This window comes from Takifugu flavidus, unplaced genomic scaffold (assembly GCF_003711565.1).
Source record: "Takifugu flavidus isolate HTHZ2018 unplaced genomic scaffold, ASM371156v2 ctg223, whole genome shotgun sequence".
Lineage (NCBI taxonomy): Eukaryota > Metazoa > Chordata > Actinopteri > Tetraodontiformes > Tetraodontidae > Takifugu > Takifugu flavidus.
Window position 1 is genome coordinate 47,058 of NW_026621891.1, and position 11,522 is coordinate 58,579.

General features: G+C 40.7%; 1 long non-coding RNA gene across 1 annotated transcript; it reads right to left on the reverse strand.

Annotated features, from left to right (window-relative positions):
* Window positions 1–5,284: 5,284 nt before the first annotated feature.
* On the reverse strand, window positions 5,285–7,564 carry LOC130519831 (uncharacterized). Its single transcript, XR_008948481.1, has 2 exons — window positions 7,234–7,564; window positions 5,285–6,341 (listed from the first exon to the last, which is right to left on the reverse strand). It is a non-coding gene; the product is annotated as an uncharacterized LOC130519831 (long non-coding RNA).
* Window positions 7,565–11,522: the final 3,958 nt, after the last annotated feature.

Consider the following 11,522-nt stretch of genomic DNA (forward strand, 5'->3'; position numbering starts at 1 on the left):
CCTATAATACGGTGCGCCTTATGGTTGTGAAAATACGGTACCTGACACGCCTCTGTCAATCATTCATCTTTTTCTCCTCTCCTCTCCTCTCCTCCTTACCTGGTGATGATGTCATGAATACATTTTCTCATGTAGTTTTTCTGCTTCTCTTCTCCTCTCTCTGTATTCAGCTACAGATATTGCGGCCTTCATAGCTGTATGCTGACCTACTGACCTCCAGCCCCATTGACCCACTCAACTCCTATACCAGCAGCTTTTATAATTTATGTACTTGCACGATCTATGCCTATTATCTCTTCTACCTGTCCCCCTCTTGACCTCCCTCTATACCCAGCTGGCTATCAGCAGGAGGGTCCCCCTCTATGAGCCTGATCCTGCCCAAGGTTTCGTCCTGTTAAAAGGGAGTTTTTCCTTGCCACTGTTGCTTGTTGGGGGTCAGGACCTAGGATTCTGTAAAGCGCCTGGAGACAATTTTGATTGTAACAGACTATTTAAAGATTGATTGATGAAAACAATTTTCATTTCTTCCTCCCAGACCCATGTCAGGCTGGATGGTGCATGCACTGACTCTGCCACCCTTTTTGGATGGTAGGGTCCAAAATCCCTCTTCCTGGGATTCTGTAAAGCGCCTAGAAACAATTTTGATTGTAACAGACGCTATATAAATAAAGATTGATTGATTGACCCAACCAACCCACCCCGAAAGAAAAAATCCAAGAATCCGCCTCTGTGCCCCCTCACTCCCCCCCCCCCCCCCCCCCCCCCCCCCCCGATACACACTTGCACACACACACCTCTCTCTCTTTCTCCTTTCCTCTTTTCCCTTCTAATATAGCTCATGCTGGGAAGTGGGAGGTGGACTGGGATCAGTGCCTTGCCTACGTTGTTGATTGACAGCATTGCGAGAGACTCTGAGTATATCCATCACTGACCCAAGCTTAACTCCTCGCCTTTGTGGAAAGCCAAATATTTCATACCTAACCATAATTTAGAACTCTCCTCTTACCTTTTAGTAGGATTTTTTCCTAGGGGCAACCAGTGTATCAATCATTGTATTGTCAAACTTCAAGTAGTCACAACAATTAAGATAAAAACCACACAAAGCGTTTCATTTCATCATGTTTCTTTTAATTCAAGATTTCAGATGCATAGTCATGAAGGGCTAATAAGCATCAATTACAGATAAACAGGTTGAAATTCAATAACAATTTATTTCAAGTGCATGAGTTTTGTCTCTCAGTGTAATTTCTGTAATACCAATGGATCAAATGTCTAGGTATGATTTTGTTGTTCTACTCTTTACCTGAAAACATTTTCAGGTACTCAATATAAAAAGAAATCTACCTTAAAACTTTAAAAGTCACAAATGTGGTGACATAAAAAGGAATTTTCTGTTTGTGCTCGAAATCCAATAAATTATAATGCCTTTCTTTTTTGGATTCTTTGAGAAACTTGAGGCAGTGTGATGTAAGCAATTACTTCTGAGAGATCACATATCTCACATTATTCCTCTTATTAAATTTGTGTTTAGTTTTAAATAGCGTTTTTTTTTTTAGTTTTCAATTTATGTTTTCTTTATTGGTGGAATGTAAAATGCAGAGAACAAACATTTTTGCCTGGCAGTGCATGTTTCACCTGCTAGAAATACCAATGCAATACATGTATTTAAAAAATATTTGTGACACTAGAGTTGGGTCAAATCCTGCAAAGATGTAATAAAGCATGTTTAGCCATGCCTAAATTTCAGACCACTCCAATATTGTGGTAATAACAGCAGACATGAGACTCTTGGATTGGCAGTGTGAGTTTCAGTCACTCTGGCAGTAAGAGCAGTACTTACTCCAAACACTTTGATGTTTGTGAATACAGACATGCCTTTTAAGTACTTGGTGGTCCACATGCATGTATGTGCACAAGAAATGATAGTTTTTTTGTAACATATCAAGTAAAATTTTAATTAGTTGCAATTAAATACTATAAGCATCTCATTTGAGTGTAATGTGCTGATAAATCTGCAGTCACATATTCATTTGTGGAATTGCTTCACTACAGATAAGCATCCTCACATTCAGCAGTCATGAGATATATGAGATAGGTGTCTTTAAGACTTAATAGATTATTAAAGAATATTTCAGAAGTTGTCATCTAAATGACAACTATATATATATAAAGATTTATCAGATATCTAAAAAAAGAAGTGTTTTGGAAAAACATACCACTACATTGATAAACCAGCATACTGACAAAGAAACTCATTGAATAATTTGCTCTTTGACACTTGAAAAAAAAATTGCAGGATAACCCTCACCTTCCCTTTCCTTAATGTTACGTGCATACGTTCTTTTTTCATATTACTGAAATATGAAACCAAACATTCAAGTATTTTGTTCTTCAGTTAATGTAAATGTAGACTGTATACAAATCTCTCCATCACACTGTCTGTACCTCAAAATGGTGACAAGGCGGTGATCCTGTTAATTAATCTTTATTTACACTTTTTTTTCTCCTTGGCTATCATTTATGTTTTTGATCATCAAAAAAAGTCTTTTAACTTTGAGCATGGCAATGTTTAAAATTGTTGTCTGATTTCCTGTGCAGAACTGTTTTAGGAAACACTCTAAATATTCAGCTAGATGCATATTTAGTGGGTTGTTTGCTGTCTGAAATAACATCTTAACTGCTGTAAATAATTGACCAAAATGAGGTCTTGAATGAAAATGAAAAAACAAAAAATTCTAAATCATTACAACAGATTTTTGCTGTTAATTACTTCCTATTTCAGTATGATACAGCTATTTTCTGTCTGTTTGTTTTTCAGTGTGGCTGGCTGTGTGTCGTGAGAGAACCAATATCAAAGATGTTTTTTAACCATAATTAATAAACACTATAAAAGTGCATTGGCCTAATATAATATAAACATGTAAGAGTGGACAAATCGTATTAATGTCACATTTTATATTCATATATCAGGCAGAATTATGAACATCTATAACAATGAAGCTTTTAAGAGTATTTCATAACTCTCTTAAGATCCTAATATGCTAAGCATTATAACATTGTTTGGACATTTGTTGTTGTTGTTTTGTCCTGTCTGTCTCAATACCCCTACGTCCCCTAACCACCTTCATGTGTGTCCGATTGTCCCCACTTCCCTTTTCCTTCCCAGTGTTGTCTTTTGTGAAAGCATCCAGCATCACCCCTCATGTCTTCTTTGTGTTGGATTATAATGGTTTGGTTTACTTTCCTGATTCTCTTTGTCTACTGGGTTGGATTTGTTTGCCTGTTTGGGCTGCTTGCTGGTAGGAACTTTGTAAACTTTTCAAATTGTCTGTCTTGCTCTCTGCATTGAAGTCAGGACTAACTGCTTAAAGTTTAGGGTTTTCTGCAGCAACAGAGAGAACAACACTAGATCCGGCACCCGTATCTCATCTACAGCAAAATTTTAAAACCTTTGCACAACTGGAACCTGTCAGATTGGCTTTAGGAGATGAAAAACTACATTATAGGACCAGTATGTAATTTATTTAAAGTAATCATAAAAGGCCCTGATATGTCAACGGACATTAAGAAACATGTTAATTTCAAACACGTAAGTCAGTAGTTAATGTTCAGGATTGGATTTTGGCATCTTGGTGGAATTCATTACTTGTCCCAGTTTACAGGCAACAGAGTAAGTTGGGTAACTGATGGGAAGATTTCCTACTCTTCATCTCTAAGTGGCAATATGCATCTTTTCTGAGGGTTAATACAGCCTGTACATTCCAGAGTATTTTGATTTTGATTACCCTATTTTCACGACTATAAGGCACACCTAAAAGCCTAGAATTTTCTAAAAAATCGACAGTGCACCTTTTAACCTGGTGCGCCTTTTGTATGGATTACGGTAATATTGGTTAATCGCGGCTACCGTAGTCAGTAGGCGTGGCCGAAGTAACAGCAGTAAGAGTGATAAATAGGAATTCAGTCCCAAACCATTTCTGTCTGTAAAGACCCCAAAATGGCTCCTTGCAAGAGACACGCTTACGACGCAGAGTTCAAACTGAAGGCTATCAGTCACACAGTTGAACACGGAAATAGAGCAGCGGCAAGAGAATTTAATGTGAACGAATCAATGGTGTGGAAGTGGAGGAAGCAACAAGACAACCTGCGCCAGGTAAAGAAGACTCAACGGAGCTTCCGAGGAAACAAAGGAAGAAGTGGATTAACAAAGGAACTCCAGCCGCTAGATATTGGTGTCAACGGGGCATTCAAAGCTAGACTGCGAACTGCGTGGGAGCGGTGGATGACGGAAGGCGTTCACCAAGACGGGAAGACAGCGCCGAGCAACATACGTCACTATCTGCCAGTGGATCGTAAATGCCTAGGCTGATATATCAGTCTCAACCGTGGTCCGAGCTTTCAGGAAGGCAGGGATTGTCACTGAAATGCCAGACAACACCAGCGACACTGACCCTGATGACGACTTTGACGAGACGGAGCCGGCCATGTTGGACGCCGTATTCGCACAACTGTTCAATTCGGACACCAAAGAAGAAGAATTCGAGGGATTCCTGGATGAGGAATGAACTGATAAAGTGAGCTTTACGTGTTTCTTTTGTGTGTTTACTAAGGATGGGCGATACCACACTTTTGGGATTCGATACGATACCGATACTTTTTCTTGTATTTTCATCGATATCGATCCCGATACCGTTCATTTCTTACTGGCAATTTTTGTCAGTCAAAATATTATTACATTTAAGACAAATACAGACCATTTATATACAATTTATTATGGTCAATTGATTACTAGGATTTCCTTATCCTTTAAACCTGCATAAGACAGTTGTTCCATAAAAAAATAATTAGAACAATGTCTGACACCATCACACCTTTAGTGCACTTGAGGTATGTTATCACACTTTACTGAAGTCTCAGATTGCTTTTCAGAAATCGTATCATATTCACATTTTCTGCTTTAACACGATTGCGTCTCTGGCTGATTATTTCCTCCGGCTCTGCCTTTTGCTGACTGTGTCGGCTCGGCGCAGGCTATGTTGCAGGTTGATGCTCATTCCCTATCTCCTGTCACGTGACATGGGCCAGCTCAGTACGCCGCCAGGTATAGGGGTGTCTTGGCACATATTAATTTAAGTAACTAATCTAAAACAGCGGAAAGTGATGCATACACCCCATTTTATTTTTTTTTAGTTAGTATCGATATTTATAAAAGAACATCGATACCAAATGAGTAGCTTGTGAGTATCGATATATCGATACCACGGGATCGATCTGCCCATCCTTAGTGTTTACAACTTAACAAGGCTGCAATGTTGTACTGCCTGTTATAACTCGCTGTTATTAAACGAACTGTGTTACGCGAAAACACTACGTCACTCGGGAAAAATAATAAAACAGCTGTTTATTCATTTTGGGAGTGAACGGAGTTGTGAGAACGCCGGTTTGTATTCTATTAATAAAGTTTGACCAACTTATCTGATTGTTTTATTGACATTCCTTTTAGCGCAGCTCGATCTAGAGAATGCGTCATGAATCCCAGGCACTACGCAGTTTCTATGCTATGCGCATAGAATGATCCCTTATAGCACGGTGCGCCCTGTGTATGAAAATAGTTCTAAAATAGGTCGTTAATTGAAGGTGCGCCCTATACTACGGTGCGCCTTATGGTTGTGAAAATACGGTACACTACCAACTTTGGTCACAAAGTTACATAGTGCTCCTTTAAGATTTTCTTTTTAAATTTTGTTGCTGCTGTTAGGGTTAGGTTTTGTTTTTTGGGGGGAGGGGGGGTGGGGGTGTTTTGTTTTTTTCTTTGCTTATTAAAGAAATGTCTCAGTTCAAATTTAAATGTGCACATTGGGCAGTTAAAATTAGCAGTAGCAGTAAAAATTATTTACGTTATTCTGTACAAACAAATTATTTTAAAATGTTTCATATTTTGCTCATTTAAAGTTTACAGAAAGTCAGATAAAGATGGGAGCACATGTAAAAATATAGTGTTCAGTTCCGTTAGCAAGGAGAGTTATGGAATTTTCTATAAGAGGTAAAGAAACTAAATTCGGGTAGGTGAGAAAGTGATTCAGAGCTGCACATGTATTTGTATTTCAGCATTTCAAGCATGATTTAAATATTTTATAAAATACATAGTTCTGTTAAAGTAATTAGTCACTACATGGATAAAACAGTCCAAACATAAGAGCATGCTTTCACTGCATGTACACATATACAATTACAATGGGCTGGTTACTTATGCCTTTGGCGTATCTTTGTTGTCAGCTTTGGCTCCTGAAAGTCCATTTTCTGTGTTGTCATTCCCTGAGGTGCTAACCAGACACTCTTTACTGGAGGGGGCAGAAAAGAAATGTGCATAGGAATAAGGATGCGATCTGAGATGGTCTAATTCCCACCATACAAAATGACATCAGTCAAATGTCAAATATGAAATATAGCCATTTAGAAGTAAGAAATTATAACTATAACTTCAATTTCACCCAGACTACTTTTCAATAGTTGTCTTCCTGACAATAGTTGTCTTAACAGATGTTTGTGAGTAGAATTCATACATACATACATATACAGTATATACTGTATATATACACAGTATATATATATATATATATATATATATATACATATATATACACACACACACACATATATATATACACATATATATACATATATATATATATATATATATATATATATACATATATATACATATATATACACATACACATACATACACACACATACACACACACCACACACACGTATATATTCTATTATTTAAAACACAAACATTAAAACACATAAGCATATGATTGGTTCTCTGCAAGATGGAGTGATCATTTCTGCAGGTAAATACACCATTTTGACAGTTTCTGTGACTTTGAAATGATCTGTTTATCACTGTTATTTGACTCTGTGTATCCAAAGACGGAGAGACCACATTGGCAACATGGGCATGTGCCAATGGGCCCAGAACCAATGGGGTGCCCCTGGCCTGGACTCCTGTGGAAGCTGATGGGTACTGGCAGGCCAAGCACATGGAAGCAAATACTCAGGCGTGGGACACCTTTGGGCAGGGCATATACTATGTCTCAGCAAAATCCTGTCAAAACATCCAACGCCTCAGCATGGGTAAAGCAGTTTACTAACACCGTTTACAGTGGAATTGAGATGCTCCTCAGTGGGAAGGCACTAGGGGTGGATGAGATTTGCCATGGCTACCTCAAATCTCTGGATGTTGTGTTGCTCTCTTGGCTGCAGGCTTCTGATGTGGCATTTGGGGACAGTGCCTCTGGACTGGCAGACCTGCTTGGTTGTCCCTTTATTAAAAAAGGGGGACTGGAGAGAGTGTTTCAACTAGCATTGATGTGGTCAAACTCTATGCACAAGGGGATGGTGGGCACATACACACAATGCACAGTCTATGTGAAGGGCGCAAGTTTGTGCCCCCTTCACAAAGACTGGTGATCATGATAAACCATATATGTCTGCCTCAGTAATGTTTGTGCTGGTGAGTGCGAGCATACAGGTGTGTGGGTGCATCTGCTTGCTTACTTACTTCTTCTCATTACCCTTCCGTAGAAAATGAAGGACCACCGCCTTGATCACCATGACAATGATAACCAAACCAATGACTCCCCCAAGCACTGACACAATGAAGACTGTCAAAGTGTTATCGTCTTCCTTCACTGAAATCAGGTGGACAATAGTTAACAATGAGAACAAAACCAAAGAAGAGGAGCTGTGCTAATACAATTAAAAATGTTTTAGTTTTAACTAACTGAAGCAGTTAGAGAGGGTTAGATTGACTTTATATTATAAGGCCCAGCTGTTAATTGCAGATGTCAAACAGGTATATTTTATCTAATTAAAAACAAGCAACACAGTCTGACAAAAATTCACAATGCTTTCACAAAGTTTAATCTATTCGTCCGTATCACAAACATTCCAAAGGGAGTAAATGATTTATGAATTATTCACGACGTTATCGCCAGGATTCTCAGCAACAAAGAAAACAAATAATGATCTTTCAAGACAAAATGAAATGAAATTAGTTGCACAATCATTGCGACCTCTGATTATGTTGATGAAGGATTCTAGGCCTTCACTTCAAAATGTTGCTTGTTCTTCTTTTTCTAAAATTAAAACAACAAAAAAATCTTCATGTTAAATACCATCCATCCATCCTCTACCACTTATCTGGGGTCGGGTCGCGGGGGCAGCAGCCTAAGAAGAGAAGGCCAGACTTCCCTCTCCCCAGCTATTTCTTCCAGCTCATCCGGAGGGATTCCCAGGCGTTCCCAGACCAGTCGAGAGACATAGTCTCTCCAACGTGTCCTGGGTCTTCCCGGGGGTCTCCTACCAGAGGGACATGCCCTGAACACCTCACCAGGGAGGCGTCCAGGGGGCATCCTAACTAGATGCCCAAGCCACCTCATCTGGCTCCTCTCAACGCGGAGGAGCAGCGGCTTACTCCGAGCTCCTCCCGGATGGCAGAGCTTCTCACCCTATCTCTAAGGGAGAGCCCAGCCACCCTATGGAGGAAGCTCATGTACCCGTGATCTTGTTCTTTCGGTCATTACCCAAAGCTCATGACCATAGGTGAGGGTAGGAACGAAGATCGACCGGTAAATCAATAGCTTCGCCTTTCGGCTCAGCTCTCTCTTCACCACTACGGATGTCACGGGCCGATGACGCCAACAGGGCCACATCATCTGCAAAAAGCAGAGACCCGATCCTGAGGTCACTAAACCGGACCCCCGCAACATCATGACTGCACCTAGAAATTCTGTCCATAAAAATTATGAACAGAATCGGTTACAAAGGGCAGCCCTGGCGGAGACCAACCCTCACCGGAAACGAGTTCGACTTACTGCCAGCAATGTGGACCAAACTTTGACACCGATCATACAGGGAGTGGACGGCCCGTATCAGTGGGCCCGACACCCCATACTCTCGGAGGACCCCCCGAGGGACATGGTCAAATGCCTTCTCCAAGTCCACAAAACACATGTGTACTGGTTGGGCAAACTCCCATGCACCCTCGAAGACCGTGCTGAGGGTGTAGAGCTGGTCCACTGTTCCATGCCCAGGACGAAAACCACATTGCTCCTCCTGAATCCGAGGTTCGACTATCTGGCAGACCCTCCTCTCCAGTACCCCTGAATAGACCTTACCAGAGAGGCTGTGGAGTATGATCCCCCTATAGTTGGAACACACCCTCCGGTCCCCCTTCTTAAAAAGAGGGACTACCACCCCAGTCTGCCAATCCAGCGGCACCGCCCCCGATGTGGCGATATTGCAGAGTCGAGTCAACCACGACATCCCTACAACATCCAGAGCCTTAAGGAATGTTAAATACTCTTTGCTCTAAAAGGTGCAAACAACAATTTTAGTCATTTCTAAGTTATTAAAAAAACTTTTGAATACTGGTGGGTTATGTGCTGTTTAATAATCACTTTGACATGTGGGGTAACGAAAGGGGGACTGCTGATCATATACCACTGCTCACAAAAATTAAAGGAACACTTTTTTATTGGGCCTGGCATGAATTGAATTAAACCTGTCTGATAATTTTCTGGTTGGTTAAGCAGCTGAGGGCCTTGTTAATCAATTTCAGCTGTATTGGTGTTCATGGAATTAACAACTGGTGCACTTCAGTGGCAACAATTAGAAAACCCTCAAAACAGGACTGGTTTTACATGTGGAGGTCATTTCAAGTTTCTCCCTCTTGATCTTTTTTGGCTGGTTTTCCACTTGTTCTGATTTTGGCTTGCGTAATTATCTCTACTGGCAGTATGAGGCGATTCCTTAACCCTACAGAAGTTGCACAGGTTGTCCAACTTCTCCAGGATGGCACATCCACACGTGCTGCAGCAAGAAGGTTTAATGTGTCTCCCAGCACAATCTCCAGAACATGGAGGAGATTTCAGGAGACTGGTGGTTATTCTCGGAGAGCTGGACAGGGCCGTAGAAGGTCCTCAACCCCTCAGCAGGACCGATACCTGCTCCTTTGTGCAAGGCGGAACAGGCTGAGCACTGCTCGTGCCCTACAGAATGACCTCCAGAGGGCCACTGGTGTGAATGTCTCTACCCAAACAATCAGGAACAGACTTCATGAAGGTGGCCTGAGGGCCCGACGTCCTGTAGTGGGCCCTGTGCTCAATGCCCAGCACCGTGGAGCTCGACTGGCATTTGCTCAAGAACACCAGCATTGGCAAGTCCGCCACTGGCGCCCTGTACTTTTCACAGACGAGAGCAGGTTCACCCTGAGCACCTGTGATAGACGTGAAAGAGTCTGGAGAAGACAAGGAGAATGTTATGCTGCCTGCAACGTCGTTCAACATGACAGGTTTGGTGGTGGGTCAGTGATGGTCTGGGGAGGCATATCCATGGAGGGACGCACAGACCTCTATTGCCTAGGAAATGGTGCTCTGACTGCCATAAGGTATCGAGATGAAATCCTTGAACCCATTGTCAGACCCATGACTTAAACCCAATAGAACATCTCTGGGACATTATGTTCCAGTCCATTAGGCACCACCAGGTTGCTCCTCAGACTGTACAACAGCTTAGGGATGCCCTCACACAGATCTGGGAGGAAATGCCACAAGACACCATCCGTCGTCTCATTAGGAGCATGCCGCGACGTTGTCAAGCATGCATAGAAGCTCGTGAGGGCCACACAGGATACTGAAAAGCATTTTGAGTTGCAGAAATTAAGTTTTGGAAAAAATGGACTAGCCTGCCACATCTTCATTTCACTCTGATTTTATGGTGTCTACACGATTGAGCCCTCTGTAGGCTGAAAACTTTTATTTCCATTAAAAGACTTGGCATCCTTTTGTTCCTAAGACACTGCCCTGTTGTTATTTGTATAGATATCCAACTTCATATTGAGATCTGATGTATCTAATGTGTTTCTTTAAAGTGCTCCTTTAATTTTTGTGAGCAGTATAGTATAAATATTATTGAATTGATTTCTTGGGAATTTGATATGAAGGAGGGCGCTGAATGGGGCACAGAAAAAAATGTATCATAATTTTAAAAAAATATATTATAATGCTACATTAAACCATTACCTTTTTAAAATTACATTACTCAGAGTAATCCTTAAATATGATGAACCTTTATAGTAGCCTACAGAATATCACAGTTTATGAGTGGAGAGCAGTGAACTATATGTGAATAAACATAGCTATGCTTTCAGCATAGACTACTTTCCTTCTGTTGTACTAGTCTTATCTGTGACACCATTTTTGGTGTTTGCTAATACATTTGAATTTCGCTAGTATATGTATTTAATAATTATCAAATATATTATCATTATTATATGATCATTATCAAATGATTGGATCCAAGTCTATTAGATCACATGGGGGCACCACCCTTCTGAAAAGGGAAAAGATAGCTGATTTGTTAAATTAGTCTCATAAAATACACTAAGTTGTCAATTTAGAATTGTGATTGATATTTAATTAAGAAGTTAGACTTCTTGAGAATGAGTTTGG